At 53.5% G+C, this 18,697-nt stretch overlaps 1 pseudogene; it reads right to left on the bottom strand.

The window, feature by feature from the left end:
- Positions 1-232: 232 nt before the first annotated feature.
- The window catches only part of LOC142912343 (ephrin type-A receptor 4-like), a 29,914-nt pseudogene continuing 11,449 nt past the window's right edge, over positions 233-18,697 (bottom strand).

Genomic DNA, 18,697 nt, shown 5'->3' with positions numbered 1-18,697 from the left:
TTCAAAAGTTCAAGTTTCAACCGCAAGTTCAAAAGTTTAAGTTTCAACCGCAAGTTCAAAAGTTCAAGTTTCAACCGTAATTTGAAAGGCACCACGGGCGTGAGGTGGCGGCTCTCCCTGCTGGTGGAGTTGGCATGGTGGGCAGCTCTGCCAGTCGCCCCCCCACCCACCCAGTCAGTTGACCTCCCCACCACAATCCGAATTGTCTTGCAACCTCCTGCCGCGTGAGCTTCTGCCATTCCACTTTGGCTCCTCGCTCGTTCGTTCCGCCACAGGTTGCCATTGCGACGTCGCTCCGTGACATTGCCACTAGGCGGGGCTTCCCATGAAAGTGATAAAACTGTCTCATCTACCGGCGGCGGGCGCTTATAGACAATACGACTTTTTTTTTGAAACACGACAAAACAATTTGCGGGAAAAGTTAATTTTTTTATTAGAAAAGTAATTTGTCATCTCGAGCTGCTTTGTGGGGCGATGTCCCAACTCCCCCTTAGTGGATGAACCAACGCAGCAGCCCCCAGGTAGTGATTACATAAAGAGCCTCAACTCAGCGCACAACTCAAACGCCTGGAGACGTGGCAGCAGCAGCAGTCGAATCACGGCCGCACGCAGCAGCAGCAGCAGCAGTAACGGCGTCATCCAGCAGCGGAGAGAGGAGCTGACCAGGGATTGTGTAAGTCGTCGGCCCTGCCTCCACTATAGTCTGTGTGGTTAGTAAAGAACAGGAAGAGACGATGTGATGCAGCCACGACCGTCAATTACTCCTACAGGCCGGCAGGTGTCACCCTGTCATTACACAAGTTAAGGGATCAAAAAGGAGGCACGCGAACAACAAACGAGCACGGGGAAGACGCAGGTCGTCGCGAGCGGGGGAAAACCAATAGAAAGTGTTAAAACCGACGGGGGAGCGCCGTGAGAAAAACCCAACGGGACACGAGAGGCAAACGCTGAGACCCCGAGTGGAGGACGCGCCAGCGAACACGACTACAACCGAGTGGGAGGAGACGGCGGCGGAATCGGCGTTGGCGTTGGCGGTGAGAAGGCGTCGCCGTGAATGGAGGCCACCGCCGCCGGAGACGACAAGCTGGGCAGGGGGAGAGAAGGGAGTGGAAAGTGACGAGGGTGGAACACCGACCACCGGGCAGACCCTCATTGGGACCGTGAGAAGGCCAAAGTGGTCGCGACGTTTGTGCCGCTCGCTTTCGTTTCCTGTTTTTGTTTTACCGGGAAGCGGTGCGCGTCATCATCACGTCGCCCCAGTGCTAGCGATGCTTACTACACAATGCACCAGGTACTCGTTTGAGGCCGAGTCGACCTAGTGGAGGCCCAGGACCAGTTCAGATAATCGTCATTGGTGTTGGCCGTGAGCGGGAATCAAATCCGGTGTTGCCGGGTTTGTAGGGCGGCGTGCTGACCACTACACCACCGCTCCCCACACGCACACACACACATACACACATACGCACACATACACACATACAAACATACACACATACATACACACATACACACATACATACACACATACACACACACATACACACATACACACACATATACACACACATACACACATACAAACATACATACACTCATACACACACACATACACACATACACACACATACACACATACAAACACACACAAATACACGCATACACACACATACACACATACACACACATACATACACACATACACACACACATACACACATACATACACACATACACACACACATACACACATACACACACACATAGACACACACATACACACATACACACACACATACACACACATACACACATACAAACATACATACACACATACAAACATACATACACACATACACACACACATACACACATGCACACACACATACACACACACGAACACACATACATACACACATACACACATACATACATACACACATACATACATACACACATACACACACACATACATACACACACATACAACAACAACAACCGCCATTCGCCACTAAGTGGCGGTGACGTCACCACGACGCTTGTGCCAGGCTATGTGCACCGTGAGGCCACGTGAAGTGTCGAACGCCCGCTGGCAGGAGGTCACGGGGCAGACCCAGGTGCCACGAGTCGACTGACTGAGATGACTGGCTGATGCACCACCTGTGCCCCCTACTGTGCCAACCTGCTGTGCTTTAGCCACCCGGCGCTCCGCTCGTTGTTCTGAGCGTCGCTCCTCCGCCCTCCGTTGTTGATGGAGGGCGACTGCCTCCAAATGCCCAGTAGCATCCTTCACGAGCCTCCTCCACAGAGGCCGATCTTGACACCGCTGGTACCAGTCATCGGCAAGTCCACTCAGCTCCACGTCTTCCTGTACCACATCACTCCATCTCTTCTCTAGCCCGTGCCGTGCCGCCTTAGCCCCCTCAATCCGGCCAAACAAAAGCTGTTTCGGCATGCGGTGGCTGGGCATGCGGGCTACATGACCCAGCCATCGCAGCCTTGCCTGCCGGAGGAGCTCACCGATGGGACCCTGCCCAGATCTTTCAAGGATTTGTGAGCTCCTCACACAATCCAGTCTGGTTAAACCCAGGATGGATCGTAGGCAGGCCAGCCTAAATGTTTCTAACTGGCGAAGATGTTCTATTAGGGGGGTCCACGTTTCACAAGCGTAGAGAAGGGAGGGAATGACCGTGGCCGAGAAGACCTGAAGCTTAGTGCGGAGCGACAGACCAGGTAGCTTCCACACAGCGTTACGCAACCGATGAAAAGATATTGCCGCTCGACTGATTCGGAGTGAGACCTCTGCTGTTAAACTGGAGCCAGTCATAAACACACTGCCCAGGTATGGGAAACTCTCCACTCTCTCCACAACTGCCCCATCACCGATTGGGAGTTGTGGGGGTGGAGTGTCCGATGGTACAAAATACCCAGGCAGGTGCTTAGTTTTGGTGGGGCTGATGGTAAGGCCCCACCTCTTAGTGGCACGCTCCAGTCTCAGCAGCAGCGTCTCCAACTCCTCCTCTGACTGAGCAGCTATTACCAAATCATCAGCATACATAACGTGGTTGAGCAATAGGGAGCCATCCCTTGACCGCACCCGGGCATCGATTAGCCTCCCATTATATCTGTACCATATGGAGATTCCCCCGGTACAGCTATTGAAGGCTTCACGAACTACGTGGTCAAAATAGATGTTAAATAATGTGGGAGCCAGAGGACATCCCTGTCGCACCCCAAGGTGTACAGGGAATGGCTCTGACTCCCGGCCACGTAGTTTTACCCGGGCCCGCTCACCATCATGAAGGTCCTTAATGATCGTGAGCAGAGGGTCAGGTACTCCAAAAGCACGAAGAACGACCCAGAGCCCAGGCCTACTGATGGTATCGTAGGCCTTGACCAGGTCAATAAAGCAGAGATGTAGGTCTTGTTGGAATTCCCTACACCTCTGCTGTAGCAGACGGACAGAAAATATGGCATCTGTGCAGGACCGCCCTTTCCTGAAACCACATTGGGGCTCCGCAAGCCTCTCCTCAGCGTGCCTGGCAAGGCGATGCTGAATAATCCTTGCCAGGACCTTTCCCGGCACACTGAGGAGTGAGATGCCCCTGTAGTTGTTACAGTCTGTGCGGTCCCCCTTCTTAAAAAGGGGGACCACCAGGGCATCCTTCCAATCCTGCGGAACCCGTCCAGTGGTCCAGACTGTTGTTATGATGTCATATAGGGCAGTCTGTGCACAAACGCCACCCTCCCTCAGCATGATGTTTTCCTGGCTGAGGGATTTCCCCTCCTCCAGGACCTCACAGAAATGCTCAGCAAATCTGCAAACCGGTTCCTGGGGGTCGGAGATTGGATCACCGTTTTTTCCCCTAATGATGGTAATAGGTGTGGCGCTGCAGGTTACTTTTTTGATGGAGTTAAATAGAGATTTGTGATCACGGGCCACTGAGGCAGACTCCATCTCCTCAGCAACCCGCGACCACCACCCATCCTTGCAGCGCCTCACGGCTCTCCGAACCTCCGAGCGAAGGCTGCGGTAAGCCTCCTCATTCTCTGACGTGGGATTCTGTAGCCGATGACAGTGGGCCTGTCGCTTTTTCTCAACCATCCTGAACACCTCCTCTGTCAGCCAGGGTCTCTGGGGAGGTCTGGACCACGTACCCAAAGCAGCCATTGCAGCTGCATGAGTCACAGTCCTAAACCTCGCCCATTTACCCTCGACATCAGGAGGAGTCGGGGACGATGCCAATCCCAGCCGCAAGCGATGATGAAATTCTCGCTTGCAACTTTCATCAGATAACTGAGACCAGGCCACTTTATGTTGGAATGGGGTCCTGGGTGTACACCCACCACCGGAGTGGAAGAATGGCAGGCGCATCTTACAGATGACTAGTCGATGGTCAGAGGGCAGATCAGCTCCACGGTAGGTCCTGGTGTCAAGGACATGGGCTCGCATTCGCTGGTCCGTCACTATGTAGTCCAGCAGATGTTCTTGCTTGGACCCGGCATGCATCCATGATGTTGTGTGGATGCGCCGATGCCGGAACAGCGTGTTGGTAATTACAAGCCCATGGGCTGCACAAAAATCTGGCAGCCTCCTACCGTTGTTATTGAGCTGATCTGGCCCATGCCCTCCAATCACTCCAGACCAGGTGCCAGTATCAGGACCAACTCGGGCATTGAAGTCACCCAACATGATGACTCTATCCCGAGGGGCCACTTTAGCCAGCACCTGTGACAGGAGGTCATAGAAGGCATCTGACTCATCGGCTTTGCCTGCATCCCTCCACGGATGTTCATCTTCGGTGGGGGCATAAGTAACCACGACCACCATTCCTCGCCTCCGGTTCATGGGAAGGCGAGCCCAAAGTAGCCTGGGGCTTACAGCTTCCCACACCTCACCGCCACGCTCCCACGCCCCCTTCATTATTTTGTTCAAAAGAAGACCCACACCCTGTTGTTTGGCAGTCTGCTGCCCCGAGTAGAGGACTGTCCACCCCTCATGGTGGCAGGAGCCAGAGCCGGTCCACCGGACCTCCTGAATGCCACATAGATCCAGGCGGTACCGGTCCAGCTCCCGACAGAGGAGTGGCAGCCTCTCCTCTGCAGTGAGCGTTCGAACATTCCACGTGGCCACCCGTAGTGGCTTTTCGTTGTTTCTGGAGTAGCCCCGAGGGTAGGTATTCAATCTCCTGGCTCCGCCAAATGGGGTTTTGGCCAGGAGATGTCATAGACGCCTGTCCTCCGGCACAAGCTTATTAATTAAAAATTTCATTCATGATTTAGTCGTAATTAATTGAAGGTGGAGGGGTTACCAGCCCCTGGCACCCGTCCAGATCCCCCATTTGGTCGCTGTGGTGGTCACAAACACCATGAAGGGAAAGGCCAATTTAAATTGTCCCTCCTCCCACGGCACCGCCCACGACAGCGTTGCAGTCCGGCACCACGAGGAGGTAGGGGGTTGTTTTCTTGCTCCCCACACACACACACACAGACACACGCACACACAGACAAACTCACACACACACAGACGCACACACACAGACGCACCTGGCCGTGTCGTGCAGCGCGTCAGTGACGGCGGTAACGAGGCGGCTGAACGAGGGCCGCCAGGAGCTCTCCTCCTGCCAGCAGCTCAGCATGAGGTGGCGGAGAAGCATGGGGCAGTCCATGGGGCACGGCAGACGCCAGCCGCCCTCTACTGCCTCCATCACCTGGGGGGTACGAGACCCATAGACTACTCACACAGAGACCCATACAGTACTACTCACACAGAGACCCATAGAGTACTACTCACACAGAGACCAATAGAGTACTCACACAGAGACCCATAGAGTACTACTCACACAGAGACCCATAGAGTACTACTCACACAGAGACCCATAGAGTACTACTCACACAGAGACCCATAGAGTACTACTCACACAGAGACCCATAGAGTACTCACACAGAGACCCATAGACTACTCACACAGAGACCCATAGAGTACTCACACAGAGACCCATAGACTACCCACACAGAGACCCATAGACTACTCACAGAGACCCATAGAGTACTACTCACACAGAGACCCGTAGACTACTCGCACAGAGACCCATACAGTACTACTCACACAGAGACCCATAGACTACTCACACAGAGACCCATAGACTACACGCACAGAGACCCATAGACTACAGACAGAGACCCATAGAGTACTCACACAGAGACCCATAGAGTACTACTCACACAGAGACCCATAGACTACTCACAGAGAGACCCATAGAGTACTACTCACACAGAGACCCATAGAGTACTACTCACACAGAGACCCATAGAGTACTACTCACACAGAGACCCATAGAGTACTCACACAGAGACCCATAGACTACTACTCACACAGAGACCCATAGACTACTCACACAGAGACCCATAGACTACACACAGAGACCCATAGAGTACTCACACAGAGACCCATAGACTACTCACACAGAGACCCATAGACTACTCGCACAGAGACCCATAGAGTACTACTCACACAGAGACCCATAGACTACTCACACAGAGACCCATAGACTACTCACACAGAGACCCATAGACGACTCACACAGAGACCCATAGACTACTCACAGAGAGACCCATAGACTGCTCACACAGAGACCCACAGACTACACACAGAGACCCATAGAGTACTCACGCAGATACCCATAGACTACACACAGAGACCCATAGAGTACTCACGCAGAGACCCATAGACTACTCACACAGAGACCCATAGACTACTCACACAGAGACCCATAGAGTACTCACACAAAGACCCATAGACTACTCACACAGAGACCCATAGACTACTCACACAGAGACCCATAGACTACTCACACAGAGACCCATAGACGACTCACACAGAGACCCATAGACTACTCACACAGAGACCCATAGACTACTCACACAGAGACCCATAAACTACTCACAGAGACCCACAGACTACTCGCATAGAGACCCATGGACTACTCGCACAGAGACCCATAGACTCACCACACAGAGACCCATAGACTACTCACACAGAGACCCATAGACTCATCACACAGAGACCCACAGCCGCACACAGAGATCACAGACTACTCACACAGAGACCGCAGACACACACACAGAGACCCATAGACTACTCACACAGAGACCCATAGACGACTCACACAGAGACCCATAGACTACTCACAGAGACCCATAGACTACTCACACAGAGACCCATAGACTACTCACACAGAGACCCATAAACTACTCACAGAGACCCACAGACTACTCGCATAGAGACCCATGGACTACTCGCACAGAGACCCATAGACTCACCACACAGAGACCCATAGACTACTCACACAGAGACCCATAGACTCATCACACAGAGACCCACAGCCGCACACAGAGATCACAGACTACTCACACAGAGACCGCAGACACACACACAGAGACCCATAGACTACTCACACAGAGACCCATAGACTACTCACACAGAGACCCACAGCCGCACACAGAGACCACAGACTACTCACACAGAGACCCATGGACTACTCACACAGAGACCCACAGCCGCACACAGAGACCACAGACACACACACAGAGACCACAGACTACTCACACAGAGACCCATAGAGTACTCACACAGAGACCCATAGAGTACTCACACAGAGACCCATAGACTACTCACACAGAGACCCATAGACTACTCACAAAGAGACCCACAGCCGCACACAGAGACCACAGACACACACACAGAGACCACACACTACTCACACAGAGACCCATAGAGTACTCACACAGAGACCCATAGACTACTCACACAGAGACCCATAGACTACTCACACAGAGACCCATAGACGACTCACACAGAGACCCATAGACTACTCACACAGAGACCCATAGACTACTCACACAGAGACCCATAAACTACTCACAGAGACCCACAGACTACTCGCATAGAGACCCATGGACTACTCGCACAGAGACCCATAGACTCACCACACAGAGACCCATAGACTACTCACACAGAGACCCATAGACTCATCACACAGAGACCCACAGCCGCACACAGAGATCACAGACTACTCACACAGAGACCGCAGACACACACACAGAGACCCATAGACTACTCACACAGAGACCCATAGACGACTCACACAGAGACCCATAGACTACTCACACAGAGACCCATAGACTACTCACACAGAGACCCATAGACTACTCACACAGAGACCCATAAACTACTCACAGAGACCCACAGACTACTCGCATAGAGACCCATGGACTACTCGCACAGAGACCCATAGACTCACCACACAGAGACCCATAGACTACTCACACAGAGACCCATAGACTCATCACACAGAGACCCACAGCCGCACACAGAGATCACAGACTACTCACACAGAGACAGCAGACACACACACAGAGACCCATAGACTACTCACACAGAGACCCATAGACTACTCACACAGAGACCCACAGCCGCACACAGAGACCACAGACTACTCACACAGAGACCCATGGACTACTCACACAGAGACCCACAGCCGCACACAGAGACCACAGACACACACACAGAGACCACAGACTACTCACACAGAGACCCATAGAGTACTCACACAGAGACCCATAGAGTACTCACACAGAGACCCATAGACTACTCACACAGAGACCCATAGACTACTCACAAAGAGACCCACAGCCGCACACAGAGACCACAGACACACACACAGAGACCACACACTACTCACACAGAGACCCATAGAGTACTCACACAGAGACCCATAGACTACTCACACAGAGACCCATAGAGTACTCACACAGAGACCCACAGCCGCACACAGAGACCACACACACACACACACAGGGGTGCCGGTGTTGAACTCACGTCCCGGTTGCTCATGTCCCAGTACGGCCGTTCGCCGTACGACGTCACCTCCCACACGACGATGCCGTAGCTCCACACGTCGCTCGCCGACGTGAACCTGAGCTGTGCGATGGCCTCCGGGGCGGTCCAGCGGATCGGGATCTTCCCCCCCTGGTGGGGAACATTCACAACGGGACCTCGCCCTCGGGTCCGGCACGCGGGGCTCTCGCGGCCCGACGTCGTCAGCACGCGGCGAAGGGTTTGCCGGGTCAAAGCCGGCGTCGCGAGTTCGCGCCGCCTCAACGCGCCGAGCGGCGCGCCGGACCGCCACCTCGCGAGCGACGGACGCCCCGACGGTGGCGTTGTTCTCGTGCCGTTTGCCCCTCGGCGTCGTTCCCCGGTGTGACGTCGGCGAGACGAGACCATCAAGAAACCCGTCTCCGGTGTGGACCCGTGAATCCCAAAGACAACGGCACCGTACGCTGCACGTTCGCACTTTCACCGCGCGTGTGTGCGTGTGTGTGTGTGCGCGCGTGTGTGTGTGTGCGTGTGTGCGTGTGTGCGTGTGTGTGTGCGTGTGTGCGTGTGTGTGTGCGTGCGTGTGCGTGTGTGTGCGTGTGCGCGTGTGCGCGTGTGTGTGTGCGTGTGTGTGTGCGTGTGTGTGCGTGCGTGTGTGTGTGCGCGCGTGTGTGTGTGCCGCGTGTGTGTGTGCGCGTGTGCGTGTGTGTGTGCGTGTGTGCGTGTGTGTGTGTGTGTGTGTGCGTGTGGGGGATCTTTATGGGGAGCGATAGTGTAGCGGTTAGCGCGCTGCGCTATGAACCTGGCGACCCGGGTTCGATTCCCGCTCACGGCCAACACCAGTGACGATTATCTGAACCGGTCCCGGGCCTCCCCTAGGTCGACTCAGCCTCAAATGAGTACCTGGTGCGGTGTGTAAACATTGCCACTAGGGAGACAAAGGCGGTTGGGCGTGGTGCTGGCCACCCACCCCCTCGTGTACCGTTCCGGCCTTCATAGGTGCTCGCTAACAGCACTTGCCCCTACAGTCTGTTAAGGCTATATGGGGGATCTTTGTTGTGTGCGTGTGTGTGTGTGAGGTTAATGCATTTCGCTCGACGCACGGCGGCGGCAAGTACTTTCGGCGAAAAACGGAAGCCCCTTAGGGAGCCGACACACGCCGGGCCGGTGCGGCTTTGCCTTCTCCTCGACTCCGGCCGAACGTCGGCCGAACATCGGCCGAACGTCGGCCGTTGACGACGCCGGCGGTTCTTTTTTCCTGCCCCGCCTTACCCGGGAGGTGTACGCTCCCTCGGGGTCGGCGTCCAGTAGAAGCGTCCGCGAGAGGCCAAAGTCGGACACGTCAGCTCGCCACTCACGAGCACGTTGCGGGCGGCCAGGTCGCGGTGCACATAGCCCCTGCGGGACAGGTACTCCATGCCCGATGCGACGTCACGCAGCATCCCGAGCAGCTGGGTCACCACAAGGTGCCCCTTCTTCATCTACGCCGTGCCCGGTCAGAGTGGGGAGGGAGGGAGGAAGGGAGGGAGGAGAGAGGAGGGAGGAGGGGAGGAGAGGGGGGAGAGGGGGGAGGAGAGGGGGGAGAAGGAAGAGGAAGGGAGGGAGAAGAGGAGGCGATGAGGAGCCGCCTGGGTGACGTTGTGCTGCTTGTGCGGCCGTCTGGAATGCTCTTCCGGGAGCTGCTATGTGCGTTTAAGTCATCGCTGTCTATACTAATTTGTTTAGAACTCTCGCTTGTTGTGTTTAGTTTGTCCCCCCCCCCCCCCCCCCGCGCCAGTTGGCTACGTAAGGTACAAAGGAAGTTTGACGCAGACGCGTGCAGTTGTCACCACAAGCGGAGCCCCGGTTAGTAGGAACTACGGCACACACACACACAACAACGCCACCGTGTGCTCTCCATTTGTGGACAGTTACACACACAACCGCTGAGGAGTGTGAGACTGCAACACACCGATGATCGCATCATTTGGCATTGCCACTTCTTACCCTGAGGAATAAATCCAAGGAATGGTTTTCCATGAATTCGGTGATGATCATGACAGGTTTACCTTCGTCGAGAGGACAAGAAAACCAAACGTTAGCAATCCACGCACAGCATTCACGACTTATACCGTAACATCATCACATGGTTACATACACACCTTGTATCTCTGCCAAAATGCGTCGCTGTGGGTTCATACACAGAGACTCCTCTACTTACGAATGTTCCTCTTACGAACTCTCAGAGGTACGAACAAACCTGTTCGTACGTCCGGTTGCCCGTTCTGAACCGAGAGTCAGAGGTTCAACCTCTGCGCAATAGATGGTGGTGGCATCTACATCTGCAGAACGTGAAGAACCAGTGACATCTACATCTGCAGAACGTGAAGAACCAGTGGCATCTACATCTGCAGAACGTGAAGAACCAGTGGCATCTACATCTGCAGAACACAAAGAACCAGTGGCATCTACATCTGCAGAACGTGAAGAACCAGTGGCATCTACATCTGCAGAACGTGAAGAACCAGTGGCTTCTACATCTGCAGAATGTGAAGAACCAGTGGCATCTACATCTGCAGAACGTGAAGAACCAGTGACATCTACATCTGCAGAACGTGAAGAACCAGTGGCATCTACATCTGCAGAACGTGAAGAACCAGTGGCATCTACATCTGCAGAACACAAAGAACCAGTGGCATCTACATCTGCAGAACGTGAAGAACCAGTGGCATCTACATCTGCAGAACGTGAAGAACCAGTGGCTTCTACATCTGCAGAATGTGAAGAACCAGTGGCATCTACATCTGCAGAACGTGAAGAACCAGTGGCATCTACATCTGCAGAACGTGAAGAACCAGTGGCATCTACATCTGCAGAACGTGAAGAACCAGTGGCATCTACATCTGCAGAACGTGAAGAACCAGTGGCATCTACATCTGCAGAACGTGAAGAACCAGTGGCATCTACATCTGCAGAACGTGAAGAACCAGTGGCATCTACATCTGCAGAAAGTGAAGAACCAGTGGCATCTACATCTGCAGAACGTGAAGAACCAGTGGCATCTACATCTGCAGAACGTGAAGAACCAGTGGCATCTACATCTGCAGAACGTGAAGAACCAGTGGCATCTACATCTGCAGAATGTGAAGAACCAGTGGCATCTACATCTGCAGAACGTGAAGAACCAGTGGCATCTATATCTGCAGAACGTGAAGAACCAGTTGCATCTACATCTGCAGAACGTGAAGAACCAATTGCATATACATCTGCAGAACGTGAAGAACCAGTGGCATCTACATCTGCAGAACGTGAAGAAACAGTGGCATCTACATCTGCAGAATGTGAAGAACCAGTGGCATCTACAGCTGCAGAATATGAAGAACCAGTGGCATCTACATCTACAGAACGTGAAGAACCAGTGGTATCTACATCTGCAGAACGTGAAGAACCAGTGGCATCTACATCTGCAGCACGTGAGGAACCAGTGGCATCTACATCTGTAGAACGTAAAGAACCAGTGGCATATAGTGTATAGTAGTGTATAATGTAGTATAGAGGAGTGTAGTGTATAGTCGTGTATAGTGTAGTGTATAGTGTAATGTGCAGTGTGTATAGTGTAGTATACAAGTACACCACACCGGTGTGTTGGAGAGCAAATCCACAACATTTCCAATCTGAGTACAATCACCAGTGATTACAACAACGGGCATAATCAGCTGGACAGCCAGCTACATAACAGACTTGCCAGTTTTAAACTTGGTTCGAAGCTTTCGTGACTGCAGGAATTAATCTTTGTATTTTTTCGGTAAAGTCACGTATACATAAGAAATAATAAAATAACATAATAGCGTACGACGTTTCGGTTGTATACATCTGGGGTTATGTATTTCCCCTCTCTCCTAAATTTTGCTCTTCTGTACCTGATGATGGCTGCTTGCGTTGCAACCGAAACGTCGTACGCAATTATGTTATTTTATTAGTTCTTATTTATACGTGACTTTACCGGAAAAAAAACGAACAAAGATTAATTGCCAGTTTTAGTTTGTTTAAAATGCGTGTGGCATCGATTGGACGTTCTCGAAGCTCACTCTTGGTGACGACGCCCTCCAGGCGGACGATGTTGTCATGCTCGAACTGGCCCATGACGCTCGCCTCGCACAGGAAGTCCTGCTGCTGCTGCTGCTGCTGCTGCTGCTGCTGCTTGCTGGATCCACCCTTCAGCGTCTTGATGGCCACGCGCACTGTCGCCGCCCCTCCGCTGCTGCCCTGGCGCTTCAGGTATCCGACGTGCACCTTCCCAAACTCTCCTGCGGGCCGAGGGGTCGATGACAGTGAGCAGCACGTAGAGCAGGTGTGAGGACCCCCCCCCCCCCCGTCCAGCTGCTAAGTAAGGTTCGTCACGTGAATAAAACGTGCCGATTGGTTGCTGGTTGTGCACTGGCCGGTCGCTGCGTGGTGCATGCATTGGGGAGTGTGAACCCACGGCAATCGACGGGGTGCTTCAAAACAACGTTAACACTTTTCGATTTGAAGCTTTCGTGACTGCGAGGATTCATCTTCTTTGGTTCTTTCGGTAAAGTCACCACCACGTAGAATGACAATAAAATAATAAATTGAAAAAATAAAATAACGCAATCAAATTCTCACGACGTTTCGGCCACAACACAAGCGGCCTTCATCAGGTGAAGGGGACGAGACTGTCTGGAGGACAGCGCTGGAGCAAGACAGTCTCGTCCCCTTCACCTGACGAAGGCCGCTTGTGTTGTGGCCGAAACGTCGTGAGAATATTATTGTGTTATTTTATTTTATCAATTTATTATTTTATTCTCATTCTACGTGACTTTACCGAAAGAACCAAAGAAAATGTTAACACTTATATTGGACTATTGGTTTTTCATGGAAAGAGAACGGATAATAATAATACTACGCTGTAACATGATAACAAATCCATAATGGAGATTTTTTTTCTCTGGTTAGTGCACGTAAATGTATAAATGTATGGTTAAACTCGCCACCACCCGACACAGCCAACTAGTAAGGCTTGTCACGTATGGATGATCTGGGTTCGCGAAAGCCTACGTGTTAAACATGATAACAAATGTAACGTTAATAGCTTCCAAAAGTCAAAGAGTTTGTCCCACTCGTTCGCCGTCGTTGTCACCGTGCACCTGGAACCTTCTCCAGGCGGTCTCCAGAGCCCCGGAGGCACAAACATTTCTTGCGGCATCGTTGCAAATTCTCAGCAGTGTCAACATTTGAAGTGGGCACCCTATGAGTAAGTTTTAGTTAACGGGTACCACGGTACAGACGTGCCCGCCCCCGTCCCCCCCCCCCCCCCCCCCCCCGTTCACCTGCTCCGATGACGCGTCCAAGTTTGATTCGCGAGGCGTCGATTTCCGTCGCGAACTCGCGGAGAGCATCGCTGGGCTCGTCGTAGTCGTGTGGGTCAATGTACAGCCTGAAGCCCGGCATCTTCACTGTGGGTGGCAACGGCGAAATCAACCGTGCACAGGGTGTGTGTGTGTGTGTGAGTGTATGAGGGGTGGTGTGTGAGGGGTGGTGTGTGTGGGGTGGTGTGTGTGTGAGTGTCCGGCAAAACAACCCCCTACCTCCTCGCGGTGCCGGACGGGAAACTCTGTCGTGGACAGTGCTGTGGGGGGAGGGCCAATTCCGATTGGCCCCTCCTCTCATGGCGTCTGTGACCACCACAGTGGCTAAACGGGGGCTCTGGACGGGTACGAGGGGCCGGTAACCCCTCCACCTTCAACATTTTTACCACGAAACTACGAATAAAAAATTTAACTAATAAGCTTGTGCCGGAGGCCCCGGGGGGACAGGCGTCTATGACGTCTCCTGGCCAAACCCCAATTGGCAGAGCCAGGAGATTGAATCTCTACCCTCGGGTCTCCTACAGAAACAACGAAAAGCCACTTCGTGTGGCCACGTGGAATGTTCGAACGCTCACTGCGGAGGAGAGGCTGCCACTCCTCTGTCGGGAGCTGGACCGGTACCGCCTGGATCTCTGTGGCATTCAGGAGGTCCGGTGGACCGGTTCTGGCTCCTGCCACAATGAGGGGTGGACAGTCCTCTACTCGAGGCAGCAGACTGCCAAACAACAGGGTGTGGCTCTTCTTTTGAACACAAGAATGAAGGGGGCATGGGAGCGTGGTGATGAGGTGTGGGAAGCTGTAAGCCCCAGGCTACTTTGGGCTCGCCTTCCCATCAACCGGAGACGAGGAGTGGTGGTCATGGTTACTTATGCCCCCACCGAAGACGAACATCCGTGGAGGGATGCAGGCAAAGCCGATGAGTCAGATGCCTTCTATGACCTGTCACAGGTGCTGGCTAAAGTGGCCCCTCGGGATAGAGTCATCTTGTTTGGTGACTTCAATGCCCGAGTTGGTCATGATGCTGGCACCTGGTCTGGAGTGATTGGAGGGCATGGGCCAGATCAGCTCAATAACAACGGTAGGAGGCTGCTTGATTTTTGTTCAGCCCATGGGCTTGTAATTACCAACACGCTGTTCCGGCATTGGCGCATCCACACAAAATCATGGATGCATGCCGGGTCCAAGCAAGAACATCTGCTGGACTACATAGTGACGAATCAGCGGATGCGAGCCCATGTCTTTGACACCAGGACCTACCGTGGAGCTGATCTGCCCTCTGACCATCGACTAGTCATCTGTGAGATGCGCCTGCCATTCTTCCACTCCGGTGGTGGGTGTACACCCAGGACCCCATTCCAACCTAAAGTGGCCTAGTCTCAGTTATCTGATGAAAGTTGCAAGCGAGAATTTCATCATCGCTTGCGGCTGGGGTTGGCATCGTCCCCCACTCCTCCTGATGTCGAGGGTAAATGGGCGAGGTTTAGGACTGTGACTCATGCAGCTGCATTGGCTGCTTTGGTTACGCAGTCCAGACCTCCCCAGAGACCCTGGCTGAAAGAGGAGGTGATCAGGATAGTTTAGAAAAAGCGACAGGCCCACTGTCATCGGCTACAGAATCCCACATCAGAGAATGAGGAGGCTTACCGCAGCCTTCGCTCGGAGGTTCGGAGAGCCGTGAGGCGCTGCAAGGATGGGTGGTGGTCGTGGGTTGCTGAGGAGATGGAGTCTGCCTCAGTGGCCCGTGATCACAAATCTCTATTTAACTCCATCAAAAAAGCAACCTGCAGCGCCACACCTATTACCAACATTAGGGGAAAAAACGGTGATCCAATCTCCGACCCCCAGGAACCGGTTTGCAGATTTGCTGAGCATTTCTGTGAGGTCCTGGAGGAGGGAAAATCTCTCAGCCAGGAAAACATCATGGCACAAAGTGGGGATGACCCTGCTGAGGCTGCGGTGCCTCAAATATTGGAAGAAGTCACCCCCTGTGAGTGGCTGGCTGAGGTGCCATCTGTTGAGGAAGCACTGAAGGCGATCCGGAGTCTGAGACCAGGAAAGGCACCGGGCAGAGATGATCTCCCAAGCGAAATGCTGAGGGAGGGTGGCGTTTGTGCACAGACTGCCCTATATGACATCATAACAACAGTCTGGACCACTGGACAGGTTCCACAGGATTGGAAGGATGCCCTGGTGGTCCCCCTCTTTAAGAAGGGGGACCGCACAGACTGTAACAACTACAGGGGCATCTCACTCCTCAGTGTGCCGGGAAAGGTCCTGGCAAGGATTATTCAACATCGCCTTGCCAGGCACGCTGAGGAGAGGCTTGCGGAGCCCAAATGCGGTTTCAGGAAAGGGCGGTCCTGCACAGATGCGATATTTTCTGTCCGTCTGCTACAGTAGATGTGTAGGGAATTCCAGCAAGACCTACATCTCTGCTTTAGTGACCTGGTCAAGGCCAGGTCACACCGCCCTCTCCAGCTGCGACATGATTCCCAGTCGCACGCTCGTTGTCACGCGCTTCGCTCCGTCCCCGTTGCTCGAGGGTGAAGATGGCAATGGCGGTAACGGTGATTGTGGTTGGTGTGCTGGTGGCAGGTGGGGTTTTTGCCACCTCTTCGTGGGAAGAGGAAGAACACTGTCTCTCAATAGTGGAGGAGCGGAGAGCGACTTGTGCATGCATCAATGTCTTGAGTGGCGTACCACTACCACCACCAACATCGGAGGGTGGAGGAGCGATGCTCACAACAACGAGCGGAGCGCCGGGTGGCTAAAGCACAGCGGGTTGGCACAGTAGGGGGCACAGGTGGTGCATCAGTCAGTCATCTCAGTCAGTCGACCTGTGGCACCTGCTGGGTCTGCCCCGTGACCTCCTGCCAGTGGGCGTTCGACACTTCGCGTGGCCTCAGGGTGCACATAGCCTGGCACAAGCGTCGTGGTGACGTCACCGCCACTTAGTGGCGAATGGCGGTTGTTGTTGTGAGTGTATGAGGGGTCGTGTGTGAGGGGTGGTGTGTGAGGGGTGGTGTGTGTGTATGTGTGTGAGAGGTGTGTGTGTATGAGGGGTGGTGTGTGTGTGTGTATGAGGGGTGGTGTGTGTGTATGAGGGGTGGTGTGTGTGTGTGAGTGGTGTGTGCGTGTGTATGAGGAGTGGTGTGTGTGTGGGTGTATGAGTGGTGTGTGTGTGTGAGGTGTGTGTGTGTGTATGAGGAGTGGTGTGTGTGTGTATGAGTGGTGGTGTGTGTGTGTGTGAGAGGTGTGTGTGTATGAGAAGTGGTGTGTGTGTGTGTATGAGTGGTGTGTGTGTGTATGAGGAGTGGTGTGTATGAGGTGTGTGTGTGTGTATGAGAGGTGGTGTGTGTGTGTATGAGGAGTGGTGTGTGTGTGTGAGAGGTGGTGTGTGTGTGTATTAGAGGTGTGTGTGTATGAGAGGTGTGTGTGTATTAGAGGTGTGTGTGTATGAGTGGTGTGTGTGTGTGTATGAGTGGTGTGTGTATGTGTGTGTATGAGTGGTGTGTGTGTATGAGGTGTGTGTGTGAGAGGTGTGTGTGTGAGTGGTGTGTGTGTATGAGAGATGTGTGTGTGTATGAGATGTGTGTGTGTGTGTTTTAGAGGTGGTGTGTGTGTCTGTGCGCGCGAGGTGGAGCAGCGTTTACCCCGCACGCTGTAGAAGCGAGGTCGTCTCTCTTCGCGAGGCTCCGACTCTGCTGCTTGCCAGTGACCACTCCTCCTCCTGCTCCTCCTCCTTCAAACGCAACGCGATGCACGCAGCCATCAAGGCGGCGGCGGCGGCAGTGCTGAAGAAGCGAGTTCGCTCTGGAGGGTGCCGCCTCTTACCCAACGTTCAGGGAGATTGCCTCTTGGTGGTGCAGCCAGATCACGTGGGAACACTCAGAACGCCCGTGGGACCCCCCCCGCCCCCAGTGTGACCCCCCCCAGTGTGACCCCCCCCCAGTGTGACCCCTCAGTGTGACCCCCCAGTGTGACCCCCCCCCAGTGTGACCCCCCCCCCCAGTGTGACCCCCCCCCACCTCTTCTTGACGATGATGCAGGCAGCAGCGATGAGCAGCATCAGCCCCACGAGGCCAGCGGACAGCAAGGAGGCCCAGAGGGTCACTTCCTGAGTCGCTTGTGCTGGGGGAGGGGGAGGGAAAGAGTTACAAACACATCCTTAACTTACTACAACAACCACAACAACCACAACAACCACAACAACAAACACAACAACTACAACAACACCACAATAACCACCAACACAACAACAAACAACAGCACAACACCTACAACAACAACCACAACAACTACAACAGACAGGAGGGGTGGGGTGGTGGTGCTGTTGGTGGGGTCGTGGTAGGTTGGTAGTGGGGTTGGTGGTGGCGTAGTGGTTGGGTGGGGATGGTGCTGGTGAGTGGTGGTGGTGGTGGTGGTGGGTGGTGGTGGTGGTGGTGGTCCTTGT

Source organism: Petromyzon marinus, unplaced genomic scaffold (assembly GCF_048934315.1).
Source record: "Petromyzon marinus isolate PM22_M1 ecotype Great Lakes invasive population unplaced genomic scaffold, UKy_Petmar_22M1.pri1.0 PM_G_Scaffold_2, whole genome shotgun sequence".
NCBI classification, from domain to species: domain Eukaryota; kingdom Metazoa; phylum Chordata; class Hyperoartia; order Petromyzontiformes; family Petromyzontidae; genus Petromyzon; species Petromyzon marinus.
This window is presented reverse-complemented; position numbering and strand designations above follow the sequence as displayed.